This window comes from Falco cherrug, chromosome 3 (assembly GCF_023634085.1).
Source record: "Falco cherrug isolate bFalChe1 chromosome 3, bFalChe1.pri, whole genome shotgun sequence".
Taxonomy (NCBI): Eukaryota; Metazoa; Chordata; class Aves; order Falconiformes; family Falconidae; genus Falco; species Falco cherrug.
Genome location: NC_073699.1, coordinates 71141373 through 71156972, shown reverse-complemented (window position 1 = coordinate 71156972; position 15600 = coordinate 71141373).

Below are 15600 nucleotides of genomic sequence, written 5' to 3'. Positions count from 1 at the left end.
CGAAGCATCTCAATAGCTCTGAAGGCAAACTGTGTCCTTTAAATGCCATTCTTGTTGCTCTGCCTTGAGAGGACTCAGCTAACTGAACTAGCACAGTAAATCTGTGACACTGTAACTGGATAATGTTTGTCCTGGATAGCTGGAGTTTGTACTTAGAAAAGCTTTTTTAGCCTTTTCTGTGAATTCATGGCTAAGTGAATGTACAGGGCCCAGGGAACTGGTGCCCTGCCCTACACAAGTCCATGTTCAACAGTGCACTCCAGGAGCAAGGCTATGGACAAGTATGGAGACCTCCTATTACAGGTTTTCTTTCATCTTATGGGGATACCAACTTTTTACTATGAACACTGTGGGTAGCCTTGGCCTGGCATTTTGAGAGCAGATGGTCTGAACAGCTTATCACTGCCTTGACTTTAGTTGCCAGAGCTGGGACATCAGGGTGAGACGCTTCTCGCAGGAAGCCTGGATATCGCCCTTCTTGTGAATGGCAATGTCCAAGGACTTTGTAGGAGCCTGAATTTCCTCATATGCCTTCGCCCCTACTTCTGTGCATCTAAATATGTTACTGATGGCAGGGCAGTTTTACAGCATATATTATTAACTCAGAGATGTGAGTAACTGAAAACTTGAGATGATCTTCTCAGCTAACTCCACACAACAGCAAGAGCACCTCAGCTCCTCTAAGAATGTAGAAAAGGTACATTTGTGAATCCCCACATTAATTAAAAATAACAGAATGGGAATGGGCAATAAATTATTTTATGGCATTACCACAATCTGAGATTTAACATAGGGTACTAATATTACCAAATATTACAAAAGACTAGCTCACACTGTCTAAAAGTCTGGCTTAGGACAAGTGATCACTGTTAAGTGAAAAAATGGTAATTTTTGTTAACATTTAACGCATGTTAATCCTGAGCTTTCTGATCAGTGCAGCAAGACATGAAACAAATTTTGTCAACTAAACTTTGGCCCTTCAGGGTCACTTAGTCACCTGCCACAGAGTACTTTGATCCAGGGCATCCTTTGGGGGCCATTCTGAAGTAGAACAATTTTGTCTCCCCAGCTGTCTCCTTCCCCCTATATGGTCTCTGCAGGAGGTGGAGTGTCATAGCTGTTTGTCCAGGCACCCCTTTGCAGGGATTTAACTTCACAGTTCTGTGTGACCAGTGAGGAGTTCCCCCCACTATTACCCTATAAAGATTAATAGCAGTCAAAGGCTATTCAAAGTCAGGGGTGAATCTGTGACCTTTGGAAGCCTCTTAGCACAGGGAGCGCTCAGATGAAGTGGGAGAGATTTCATATTTTGGCTTTTGTATGCTGCAGTGGGTATGCCTTTATGTCAGAGAAAGATCATCACAGTGTGAGGTGAAGAAAGCAGGTCAATTTGTTTCCACCAGCCCTACCATCACTAACAGTTAATAGACCAGTCTGTGGACACTGTAGAAATTAGGCCTGCCAATGTCCTCATCACCTCTTCTTGCCAATTCAGGAATAATAGTCTTCCGTAATACTGTGCGAAAGGATCTGTGACAGGTGCTGTCACAGCTTAAGCACTTCACTCTGGGACTGTCTTCTCACCTCAGCAGACAAGGCTCTCTGTGATGTTTTACTTGCTCCCTTGAAACACGTTTACTTGACCTTCCTGTCTGTAGCTCTGGTTGGGCTGAGGTTGAATTTTTAAAGCAATGTGTGATGAGCCCTACATGGCTGCAAGGGAGTTTCTACTTCCTCACAGCTGCACACAATTTCCCCACCCTCTCCATGGTCAGCCAGATGCTGACAGTACCTACCACAGTCGTCATCAGTCTTCAACAAGCGTCTGGTAGGAAGAGATGAAGAGAAAAAGAGTCTGAAATCCTCCCAACAAGGCATCTATCTCTGCACACGTACAGTGCCCGGCACGGCAGTGACCCCTATCTAATTTGGCATCCTTGGGGTAATACCTTTTAAATGCCATTACTTTGACAATAATGATGTTGATGTTTTATGGACAAATGATCCCAGGCAAAACAATATAGTAGATTTCATAAACTAAGGCAAAGCTTTAAGGGAACAAGCTGGATACAAGTGTTTCTTCAGAGCAGAGGGTAAATGGGTTTTCTGACCGAGCAGGCCTGCAAAATGACCTCACAACAACGTCTTTCCAGGATTCATACTGAGATCCCATGTGTCTGGTTTGCTTCTGCTCAGGTGGATTTTCACAACTGGTCAATAAACACACATCTCAAGAGGACTTGCCTTCTTATGATCTTCACTTCAAACGCAGGACTCAGAAAAGAAGGAGATGCTGACCCCAAAAGGAAAGGATGACCTGCTCTGCCAAGGGCCAGCAGCTCAGGAGCCTAAATACAGTGCAGACCACTCCAGCCCCTCAAAATAAATCCTAGCTGGGGTTACTCCCTCAGGCTGACTTTCTGAGCCCTTACATGTGCCACACTAAGCCATTATGCAAGATGGTTTAGTCCCTCTTAGCTTGTCAATAGTCCTTGATGATAGCCTGAGAAAAAGCTGCTGTCTATCCCAGTGGTGGTGGCATAATTATTTTGTTTGGAAATTTTAGGGGTGACTTCCATGATGAGAAAATGTATCCAGACAGATGGATTGAAATCCTTTTCTTGTTTTACACTGTACACTATAATGATTATATGAAGATAACTTTGAACAAGTAGTCCCCTGGGACCATGATGCTATGTTATCCAAACCCTGTCCTTAATCCACCCTGCAACTGCACAGAAACAATTCTGATCAGGATAAACACAGTGAAAGGGTGCTTTTCATCTATCTGTCATCACCTAGTCTCACTATATTTTGCAGCTACTTAATGCGTTACACACTTTCAAAATATTGAACGTGCTTGTCCCTCTCCAGGGATAGCAATGGAGGTAGGCTCAGCAATCTGCTGGTTGCAGGGAGCAAGCAGGAGTCTAGAGTTGAGATGAAATTGTTCATGTCAGGTTGCTTTTTATAGAATCACAATATTGTTCAGGTTAAAAAAGACCTCTAAGATCATCAAGTCCAACCGTTAACCTAGCACTGCCAAGTCCACCGCTAAACCATGTCCCTAAGCACCACATCTATGTCTAAGTTAAATACCTCCAGGGATGGTGACTCAACCACTTCCCTGGGCAGCCTCTTCCAATGCCTGACAACCCTTTTGTTGAAGAGATTTTTCCTGATATCCAAACTAAACCTCCCTGGGTGCAACGTGAGCCCATTTCTTCTTGTCCTGACACTTGTTACTTGGGGGAAGAGACCAACCGCCACCTGCCTACACCCTCCTTTCAGGCAGCTGTAGAGAGCAATAAGGTCCCCCCTGAGTGTCCCTTTCTCCAGGCTGAGCAACCCCAGTTCCCTCAGCTGCTCCTCAGGAGACTTGTGCTCCAGACCCTTCACCAGCTTCGCTGCCCTTCTCTGGACACGCTCCAGCACCTCCATGTCCCTCCTGCAGTGAGGGGCCCAGAACTGAACACGGGATTTGAGGTGGGGCCTCACCAGTGCCGAGCACAGGGGGTGCATGAACCAGCCAGGAAAGGCGCCTTTGCTGGACCTGCTGTTTGTGAACAGAGAAGGACTTGTGGGTGATTAATAGTTGGAGGCCATCTTGGGCATAGTGATCGTGAAATGATAGAGTTTTTGATTCTCAGAGAAGTAAGGAGGGGGTTCAGCAGAACCGCTACCTTGGACTTCTGGAGGGCAGACTTTGGCACAAGAGCATGGCACGGCTGGCAGCCCGGCACCTGGGTGGCAGCGTGTTCCCACTGCGGCTCTGCCTGGGTGGGTGCAGAGCTCAGAGAGGCCATGGCTTCCTGTTGGTGGATAACATTGCTCCCTGGTCAAACTGGAAGGACTTCAGTGCTGTTCCTGCACATCCTTACATTCAAACTGCCAGCACTGCGGCCTGGTCGCTTGCACTCCCTACAGGCATCTTTTATATGTGGGGGGGCTTGGCTGCCATTGCTCCTGGCCCTGCCCAGGTCCTGCCAGCTGCTGTGGCACGAGCGGTGGCTCCCGGCGCCTCTCTTGGCTCCCCTGAGGTTCCCCTGGTTCAGAAAACCTTGCTGTGCACGGTGCTGGAGCACTCTGCTGCCAGTCATGCCAGCACTAGAGCCACTCGCCTGGGGCTTTGGAATCACTGCGTTGTTATAAGTCTGTTATAAGGTGGGATGCTTTTCCAAAATTTGTTCACAAGGCTTTTTGCAAACTTCCCCTCTGCCAGCTTACCTTTGTGAGTCATGGTACCCAGTGGCTGAGGGGTATGTGAGATTTGCAAGTGCTTATTGCAGAATTTCCCCTGAAGCTCAAAACATATTTTGTGTTTTTTCTGGCCACACCCTGGGAGCAGCCACCAAACAAGGCTGTAAGAACTTGGGGCAGGGACATCTTTCTCTGGGTGTATTGATTCAGGAGCTGGTACAACAAGGTTTTCAAGCCTAATTTAATAATTGCTTGCTACTAATACTTACCACCTGTGCAGTAATAACTATGTAGGATAGCTTTAACAATTGGTTGGTCCGAAAGGTGTTGTTAATGCCCGGCATCCTGTTTACTCAGGGTTTCTACCCGGCAGTGCTGCAGAGCTCCCTGGCCACGTGGCCTGCAGATGCATGCTGCCTAGTCTTGCAGCTGGGGAGAAGCAATGTTGGAGCCTCCATCCCCTGCCGACAGCAAAAGTTGGCTGCTGGAGCGGGCTGGACCAGACATGGTGGCAGCCAGCTATTCCCAGCTCCACGGTGGTGCCACGGTTCCAAACCACTAAAATTAAATGTTGGTCTGACTGAATTGCTTACACCAGAAATGCTAAATTACAGTGTAAAGCAAACCTCCAGAAGACTTGAATTGCCTAGAGGATAATTTTACTGTGTCTCTGGCATCGTGTGCATGCTTCCACCATGGTTGTCCCAATGAGACATCCCTCTCGGTTTTTGTTTGATTGAAAAGTACATGCAACCACAAAATAAAATAAATATGCACATGCTTAGATACTATACAGAAATTCTGGCATTTAATCTGGGCACGTGTGTTAACATATTTGCATATACACAGCCCCTATATGCAGCAATGTGTGACTGCTGTAAGTTGCCCCCAGAATTTTGGGGTTGTCTAATTGAAGTTACAACTGAATTTTGGATTCCTGTTTGTGAAGCCCTATTGCACATACCAGGTGTTACTGGCTTTAATGCCTCCTTGGTACATGGGTCTTCAAAAGTCAGAGGCAGGTGCTCTCAGCCCAAACTGCACCCACTGGAAAGTGTTCCTGAGCCAAGAACATCTGGTAAACCTGCAGATTATGGCTCTGTCCTCATACAAACACGAGCAGAAGTATTAATCTGTTTTAGCAAAACAGGCTAAGTAAGATAGGTAAGAAACTGGGAAAAATTCTGGAGTGCATGATTTATTTTGATGCCAGGATAGGAGTAAAGCACATCTTATTACTGGTAACCATTAGCCTTTAAGAGCCTCTGTTGTGGCTTTTCCACATACACTCCTAGACTACAAATTAGGAGCTTGCTTTCAGTGATGCTCAAGTGTCTTCTGTAAAATATTTACTCCAAGTTCGATCAGCTATAAGCAACTGGAAGGTATTAACACAGCATTTGTAGCATTGACCAAACACTCCAGTCCAGAAAAGAGCTTAAAGCTTGTGCCACTGAGCTGTGATCTCTGGCCAGCAAGATAAAAAGGTTTTTTACTTTTGTTGAGCCAAATAGCAGCTGAGCAGCCTCCGAGCTGGGGATGTGACACTAATGCTGCTGCTGTGCCCAGTTGCTTCCCCCCTGCCTGCAGCCCCTGCGAACCTTCATGCATCTCCCTGCCAGGCAAGGGTCACCTGGGAGTGCCCTGGGAAAGAGCTTTGTGGAGAGTGGGGAAAGAAGTGAAAAGAGTTAACCTGGCTAATTGTTCACAAGCTCTTCTGGCAGTTTAACACTGGCTCCCAGTGTTCATACAAGGTGGGATGAGAGCAATGAAAGCCTTATGATTAAGAGCCAGTTCCTCACCTGCTGTAAATACCTGAACTAGTCTCCTGGTTTTCACTGCTCCTTTGTTTCCAGTTACGAAAAAGACAGTCCCTCATTATGGCTGCTCAGCATAGCTGCCATAAATGCAGCTTTATTAACCTTCAGCATCATTTACAAATAGGAAACAAAAGAAACAAATTGCCTGTTCTTAAAGGAGAGAAGCACAGACTAAAAATAGAGAGGGGTGTGAAGGTACCGGTTGCGTCCTGGGAAATTAAGCTGAAGGTGGTGTAGAGGGATTCCTGCACTGGTGCAAGTCTGGCATATTAGACTGACATGAAGGAAATGCTCAGCTTGGCACAGTCCAGGCCCAGCGAGATGCCACCCTTGTGCTACTGCTGGGTCTGGCTGGGAGACATTCAGCCACATGCCGTGGGGTGGAGGTGTAAGTGGCAGCTAGCACTGTAGTCAATCATACATCACCCCAGCTCTGCCATGTTGGATAAATATCTTCCTAGGCTTCTGCTAGCATACAAGTGCATAGCTTGTGAAATAAAGACCAAGACAAGCTTAAGCTGATACTTACAAAATGTGATCGGACATATTGTCCTTGGAAAAAGCTGCATTCCGATGGATGTAACTCTAGGTGACCCAATGCAGCACAATAACACTGCTTTTCTGTATTCAAAGAGAAACCCAGAAAGTGTTTGCAAAGCTACAAAAAGCTCTGAGCCCCACAATCCTCAGTATGGCACATGATGATTTAAATATACCCTGTTTAACTGCAATTGCAGATCATAAAGGGATAGCTGCACAGCCCACTGCAGGGACAGCAATATATTCCAGGCAGGAACAAATGTCCCAGAATCTGCCCCCACCAGCCTGGGCACTGCGGGCATATGTTCCACAGGTGGTATTTTCAGCACATCTCCTTCCATGTTGCTTCACATGTTCACCTTTGCAAAACCTCTGATTTGTGCATGAAATAGCCATTTCCTTGAGTGCCATGAGGCAATTGCATTTAATTTTCTAATCTGTGGTTTCAAATGCTTGTTTGCGTGAGGGATCATGTCTGTAGGCAAGGGGACTCAACCATGCAAGCAGAGACAGCTACACATCTGGACTGCAGGATTTAAAAAGCAACAACAAAATAAAAAAGACTCATGAAAAGGCTTCAAATAATAGCATGACCTTTAAGTGGCAACATTACCAATAGAAAACATAAAGGGAAGGAAATGGGCAGTCATTTAATTTGAGTCTATCCTCAAATATAATGTAGTTCATTTAATGTTAATTTTAATTAGTTCACATCTGTTGCAGAGATCCACAGGATTAATTTAACCTGTGAACTTTGGCTGCTTTTCCTGGCAGTCAATTTTTTTCCTTTATGTCAATTACAAAATCCCACCACACTGTAAGGCTACACATCTAATTGCTCCCTTGGGAAAGGAGGAGGGGGAGGATAAGCTATGCAGGACGGGCACTGGTTGCATTGCTTAATGTACAGCTACAACACCTACAGATTCTATGCTGGCAAGAAGGAAACAGCTCCAACATACATGAGACAGAGCATACCCTGAGGTATAATTCATCTTGATATTGGCCCTTGCACAAATTTCTGTAGAAATGAAGATGTGAAAATAATTCCATGAGTACTGGCTGAAATTTAAAAGAGCTTTGGCCACTGGCCTCTGTTCTTTTTTCTCTTGTAAGTTTATGACTGGCTGAAGTCTGCTTTTCACACTTGCTTGTGGTAAGTGAATTTTAAAACTGTGAAACAGTCCACACCAGAAAATTGCACTGGGGGCTCAAATAAACCAGATGAAGATGATTTTTTGAAGCCAGATTAGATTTTTCAAAGCTAATGCTATGCATTGTGATGATTTCATATGGATGTAGTATTGCAGTTTACAGGTATATTAGCAGAATTGAGATCTGGATGCTCTGAGTACTCTTAACATAACTCTCAAATGAAACATGCAGCAATTTAAGCTAACCAGTCACTAATTTCCCTTTCTTTCAAAGAACTCCCTTTACTGTAATAAGACTTCATAAAAATGCACATACACATGCTTGCTTATTTAGTAGCTGGGCCTAAAAGTCTCAAATAGAACCATGAAACTAGACAAGAACAAATATATGATGCTGTTGCACCCATAATGGGCTTCATTATCTCTGCACCCGAGCGCTACATTTGATAGTGCCCTCATTTTTTGAAGTGAGTACCTATGGCAGGCTTACATGGCCATTGAAGGGAAGGCTTTGACATTTAAAAAAATTTCCATTTCTTCCTAGACTGAAATCTAAGCCTCACGGACCCATGGGCTAAATTAATTCCTTAAGCCTTTTGCCCAGTGATAAAACTTATCTGAAGCAGAAAATGGAAATGTACAGTGTGCTTTACAAAGCTGATCAAAGATCCCCCTAGAAAGTGCTGAAGCAATCAGAATGAATGATCTGCTCCCATGGATAGGAAAACTGGATATTTTAATTGCATCAATTATTCACCGCCAGTTATCCGTGAGAAGTCTTTTATGTCTGGGAGATTGAGAAGCCTATCTATGTATGTTAAAATAAGCTGCTTCCTATTATTTTTCTGTGGACACCAAGTTAGCTGTGGTGATGGTTCAAGTACAGAGATGGAGGAGCCTGCCGAAGTTTGGAACTGACGGCTACTGTGTGGCTCCCTCTCTACTAAAACTCAAAAGAAATGTGGTAGGAAACTGCTCCTTACTGAGATGACTTTTTTAAAAAAGGAAAAGTTGACAATCTCCTGAAGAAGACAAGCATGTACTGTATTTTAATGTAGTAATACATTACTATTGAGCAGAAGATAACACACAGAGGATGCTAACACAAGCCATTTATTTTCGTTATTTTTCCAGTAGGGTACAAAACATCTTTGTCACTGACCAATCCATCATTGTTTTCACATCCATTTCTATCCACATACAGCGTGTTTTGGGGGACTTCTGCTTTCCTGTGTTTTTGTCAAACTGCTCATCGCTGCTGAGGTAGAGCAGTGCCCACCTGGTTAACAGGAAGGGAGCTCGACCCTCCTTAGTGTGTCTCCACCCTGTGAGGACCCCTGTCTGTCTCACCTTGCACAGGCTTTGGGCTCCTTAAAGCCAGGTATACCATTTGTGCTGCTGGCTGGCTTTAAACAGCTCAGCAGGGGGGTTTAAAGCCCAGGCTATTGTATTTGTGATGCCCCTTACAGATTTGAGGTTGAATCTCTTCTCAGTTAACATTAATGGTCTTGCATGGGTTGACCTGAGGACAGAATACGACCTGGGAAACTTCTGACTGTGGTGCATGAAAGGGTGAATGCGGGTGTTGATAAATCAGCCAGCTTGCTGACACTGTTGGAACTTGAGATATTTCTGTGACATCTGGGAATGGTCCCTGCTTGACAGATTCTGTGCCTGGCAGGGATCATCATCATCATTTCAGGTGGAGCAGATACCTACAGCATATCCTGCCTTGTGAAACAGCCTGTACAGACCTGGAGTCTCTAGAAATGGCAAGATGTCCTTTTCCCAAGCTGTTTCCTGAACCAGCCTGTGTTTTCTGTGATGCTGCTGTGGGCCAGTTGTGGGTGGCATGAGCAGCAGTTAGCATGTGTAACCCATGGCCGAACCCCAAATCCCCTGGAGATGGCAGTTACCACAGAGTGATTTAAGACTCCTTAAACAGAGTAGAAAGAGATCAGGAAAAGCAAAGGAAAGTCTATTTGCAAAGCTGAAGAAAGGCATCGTACAGCTGGGGAAACAGCTGAGAGGTGACTGGAGACATTGCCAGATGTAGACACAGGACTAGTGAAGTGATAAAAAGTCCCAAGAACAGAGGAGCTCTGAACCTGCAAACACTTAGGAGCTTGTGACCGCTTGGACACAAAGATATTTGTAGAGGAATGAAGGCAGTGGGTAGATTGGCATTGATAACATGCAGCGGTGGCCTTGCTACGAAGGCAGTGGGTTGATTGACATGGATGATGTGCAGCTGTAGCTCGTTCCTGCAAAGTGGTTAAATGGCTCTGAGGAGCGCAGGGGAAAGGAGTCTCTGGATGAAGGAGGAGCTGGGAGATGGAAAGGCCTGATGTAGCAGAGATGAGGAGCAGTGTGGTCTGGCCTCGAGAGGATGGAGAAACAGCATGGACAGGATACTGATACCACGGTAAAGCGCTTTTGCTGCTTGCTAGTTTTGCCTGTGTGATAATTGGTGTCCCATGTAAGGCTAGCTGATTTGGACTCAAATTGCAGCAGATGTCAGTCTTTCCAGGTGGACCTGGCCAAGGGATGTCCCACCAACACAGTGAGGCAATCTGGGGAGAGGGACTGTGTACCACAGTGCTGCCTTGCTGCTGCCTGTGGTCACTAAAAGTTCTCTGCAAAACTACAGGACTTTGCTATTGCTTCCTTCAGAAATGTATCACTTTAGGAAGATTGCTGTTACCTATTTGATAGGTGTCCTATGCTGAAGTGATACACATTTCTCTGTGTTTTTTATGGCATTAGAGATGAATTTTAATGGGGTGGGGTTTTTTGATGGAAAGCTACAGCTGGACTCAATGATCTTAGAGGTCTCTTCCAACCTAAATGATCCTATGATCCTATAATGAAGTGGCAAAAATCTGCATTGACAAATGGATCCATTGTGAATTATTTTTTGTTGCATTTTTTTAATGGAAAAATGAATTGCAGGAAAAAGCCTGAATTTCAAGAAAGCATAAAATTATCCCACTTGTGTGAGCTACCCACTCCCTTGGGGTGGGTGCGCTGCTGAGCCATCAGTCGTGCTCTGCTTTGTGCTCCTCTGTAAGGTGCTTGACAGAAAATGCATTGGAGAAAAGCTGTGTGGCACATGGCAGGAATTTTTGGCTACTCAGCTACCTGCCCCCATAGCATCTCTCCAGGCAGCCCTGGGTAGCTCTGTACTTGGGGAAAAGGCATTTTGCAGCTTCCTTTCCAAACTCCCTCCAGTTGAGACACAATGCACTCGCTGCTTTTGGGACACTTTCCCTGGGTTGTTTTGAAATGCCAGAGGTACAGGGAATTTCCTCTGCTCCTCTGCTGCAGTCCCTTGCACACAGTGTTTGGGGGTCTTGTGTGGCCAGGAATTGCCTCAGCAACTTGTTTTCCCTTGCTTAAGCCCAAGAAGTGTCTGCCCCTGCCTCCAAAAACCCAGCAGGATCATGGGGTCTCCTAAAAACTAGGAGTGTGACCAACAAAACTTCTATTTAATATAGCTGCAGAGGACACCCCTGGCACCAGCAACCTCAGAGGCAGTGGAAAGACCCTGAGGGGAAAGCCTCAGGCATTCCTCGGGGCTGTGCTTGATGCCATCCCTCACACTCCTCTCCAACATGGACTGGAAAGCTGTACACCTCCCTGCTCCATTGAGCTGAAGCTCTGATGGGAGCCTGGTAACACTTTAACCGGCACCCCAGCAGCTCTAAGAAGAGACTTTTCCCAAATTGCAGGGGAAGGAGAGCTGTGCCGTTGACAGAGGTGCCTAAAGGTGTGAATTTAGGTAAGGATGTGTGTTTGGTGATGGCATGGCATATACTGCTGCTTGGACTGCCATGCTATTACCTTTCCTTTTGCCTTTCCACCCACTGACTTTCCCAGAGCAGTGAATCAAGGAAGAGCAAAGCTTGTAGGTGTGGCTTCAGACCCTGAAGGCATGATAGAAAAAATTCCAGAGGTTCTTTTAAAAAGGAAAAACAAGGAGAAGATGAAGAGAGGTGAGAAGAGAAGGGGGGAAAAAAATCATAGGTTTTAAAGCCAACTGTTTAAACTTGTGTGGCCTGTTTCCTGGAACCATTGCGTGCCAGGTGTTAGCAGTAACACTTCTGGATCCCACTAGCAGGAGTGGAAATGGCAGCCAGGGAAAGTGTATGCTAAATCTCATAGTCGGCAAGCGGGGAGGAGGCAGAACATGCATTATAATTTATTGGAACCTAAAAAATAACACCTACAAGACACTTCTAAAATTAGGCAATTTCTATCTTTTAAAACTTAAAACACAGCTATCTGAATGTCATTAGTAGTAAGCCCATAGGCTCTTCCATTCTTTAGATGTAAAAAGAAACCCTTGCTGAAAAAATACCATATCTGTATTATATGGAGATGGTTAAAGAAATTCTAGAACAAGTCTCCAGATGCCATCATGTCATTGTATCAATTATTTAAGGTCCTTCTAATATGCCTTGCTTGTTAGCATTTTACACCTTATGATAAAAATGGAAGTATCTTTCAATTTGTTTATGATCTTCTAGATCAAACCCAGGCAGATCCCTCTCAGCTTAATGGCCAGGAAGTGCCCCGGACTCAAGCCCATGCTCCTGTGCACATTTACTCATCAGGAAGGAGGAAACAGTTGCCTTTGACAATCTCATTAATTAGGTCTTAGGCAAACAATCCTTATTGTGGTGCCTTGGCAAGCACTGTGTGTTGTCTGAGCCATTGCGTGCTTGCAGGAAGAACTGAAAAAATGGATTGATCTGAACTTCGTGTCTGTTCGTGGGTTTCCCAATGATCTGGTTAGCGTGTCTGAAGTTGCTGCTCTTCCCCTAAGCTGCAGGAACTGGCTGCCCTTGCTCCAGCTGCTGGCTGAAGGGCTTACCTAAACCACAGGTGCTATGTTCCCCCAGGCTCTGCTGCCCAGCTGCCACCTGGATCCTCATCTAAAACTGAGACTTCTGCTGGCACAGAAAGCCCTGGCAGTCTGCTGGCTCCTGGATTTTATGTGCTGGAGAAATTGACCTGTTTCCTAAGGATTAACTGGTAAATAAAAACTGTGTTTGGCTGCGCCATCAAAGTTAGAGACATGTTAGCCAAAGTGACAGATGACAGCGACCTGTTGCAACAGCCACCCAAATGGGATTCCTGAGTGCATGTCTCTTCTTCCTCTCTGAGACATTGGGAGTGATCTCTTATGTGAGCCTTTGCAAAGAATCAAAAAATGGGAACATGTTCTCCTTAGCGCTACCAGCTCCAAGAAACCCCTTGAGAAGGGTGTTACAGCTCTGTATTGGTATGGAGCAGACATGGTCCTAGTAACAGCCTCCCTCAGAGGCAGAGAGATTTGTGCTGTCAACTTGAGCAAGCCTTGATTCTGCCACTTCCTAGCACTCGCACTACTTAATTTAGAATCTCAAAGTTTTAAAAGCTTTAAAATATGCCTGGTAATGGAGCCGCAGCCACATCTCCTGCTGTCCTGAGCTGGTCTGGCTCCATCAGAGCCAAGGAGGCTGTACCAGCTGGCAGCAGCTCAGAGACAGAGGACAGCCTCGGGGCAGGCTCGTGCAGTTTCTGTCTGCAGAGCAGTATTAAAGCCCATGGCCCACCTCAGAGAAATGCAGGAAGGGTGATTTCTTGAGATCCCGTCAGTGATGACCCATTCTTCTCTATTTATGCTCTAGTGTTGATCACTTTACAAAGCAGAACCATGGAGAGTTGGTACAAACGTTACTGTACAGGGATGTGGGCTGCAGCTGAATTTAAAATTAATGTAGGGCTTAAATTCTCTGTATTCCCCCATAACACCTGGAGATCCTTCCATGGGCTTTGTTACCAGGGTCTGGTGCAGGAGGACCTTAAAGGGGCAACCAGGTTCACCATAAAGTGCAGCCCATATACTTCCTCACACTGCACATGGGCACCAGCACCTTTAGCTTTCCTTTATTTGGGAATGTTATGGCTATTATTGCTAACATATCCCTTGAAAGTACACTTCCAAACAAAGATGGCTAATTTTCAACATGTAGTTATATGCTCTCATCATTCACAACAGAAACCTTCCTCTGGTAAGACTGAGCAGGTTGAAACTATCTCAGCTTTGCAACTGTGATGCCAGGGAAAGCAGGGACCCCATGGTCTCTTTGAGCCTGGGGCAGATGCCTGTTCTCTATGACTAATAGTAATAGCTCATAATAATAGTGGTGGCTCCATCATATCCAATCAAATTCATTTTTTTCCTGAAACAACTCATGTAAAGAGATGCCAGAGATGCAGCCTGAGCATTTGCCTGCATTGTGTGCCCTGGGCAGACACATCCTCTCTGGTTCTCCTATTGCCCCTGCAAAGTTTCCAGCACTGCAGCCGGGTGGCTTTTTATGGACAACAGCAAATGTGAGGGAACAAACCCAAGAGGAAGGGCAATGCCTGAAGCTGATGTAAAGACTGAGCTAGGCAGGCAGCAGGACATGCCACCGTGAAATGAACTGGTGAAAATCGGTGGTTCCCAGCCAAGTGAGATGGGGCAGGGAAACAGTTTTACCTCTGGGACCCAGTGGGAGCATCCTGTAGATGTCCCTTGGCATTAGGCCAATGGTTCCTTTATTTTCTCTTATAATGGTCATAACTGGTGCTCTTTTCTCCCCCTTTTCCTGTGTGCAAGTGTTCCTTAAAATGAGACACAATTCTCTGTGGAAGTACTGAAAGTACAGGTGCTAGAAAATGAGAGCTTTACATTAGCAGTCAGTGTCGCCCTCATACAAAAATGACTGTCATCATTACTTTACCCCATGTAATTACACAGCAAAGCCCCATTTAACATCTCACTACATAACAGCAACTTTCTATTTCAAATCAGGTTAATATAAGAGTTACCCAAGCATTTTAAGAGATAATCGCTGTAATTAAGGTGTTTCTCATGATGGGTTCCTATTGTAATGTGGCAGATGATTCTCTGATAGTCTTGTTGGCAGCATTAGTCACAATTGTTTTCACTAATACTGACACTATTCTCTTGCCACACAAACAGAAAAAGAGATTAATCAAAATATTGTGCTGGTTTCCTGTGCTCTGAGCCCTTCTTTTGGGCTGATGTGCAATTCTTAGCTTTCAGTAGGAATAAATAATAATAATAATAAAAAAGCAGGGTTTGTAAGATGTGCGAGCAGCTTCATCCATGTTATTTAAAGCAATATTGTGAGAGCAAAGGGAGAGAATTATTTTATTGAAAATTGGAAAATAAAACACTGACGAAATTTAAATGTTACTATTTCTAAACATCTCATCTGGTTCCCATTTGGGTGTCAGTGATGTGAGAATGCTGGAGTGTGTTCAGGCTGGGGAGTGAGGTGGGTGTGTAATGTGGGTTCATTACTCTGGGGAAAAAATTGCACAGGCCAAGGGACAGCTGGCACATGAGCAATTTGGGATTGTGAGGCTGGCTCAGGAAATTAGGGGTCTCCAGTGGCAGATCGCTATGGTGATGACTTGGGATGAGCCAGCAGCTTGTTGAGTTTCAAAATGATGGGAGAAAAGATTGTGTTTCTGTACAATCATTTCCAGTGAAACCAATGAGGTTAAACAAGGGATGGATTTGAGTTTAAAAGCCCTAAAAATGTTCATTTTTCATGGGTATCAGTTGTACACAGTCAACTGAAGCTGTCAGAGGCAGCTTCTCCTGAACAAAGTTGTCATGGCAAGTCATCCAGAAAAAAATATGTCAAGTACCAAAAATGAGAAGGGCCAAGATGAGCAGGGAGCATGACAGGAGTGCAGAGCATGATCTCATACAGCTGCCGGTGAAAAGGGAGGCAAAGGAACAGCTTTTCTCTGAGGAAATTCACACATTGATTTCTAGATCCATCAGTTTGCCAATTAAGCAAAGGAAGAAAACCAAC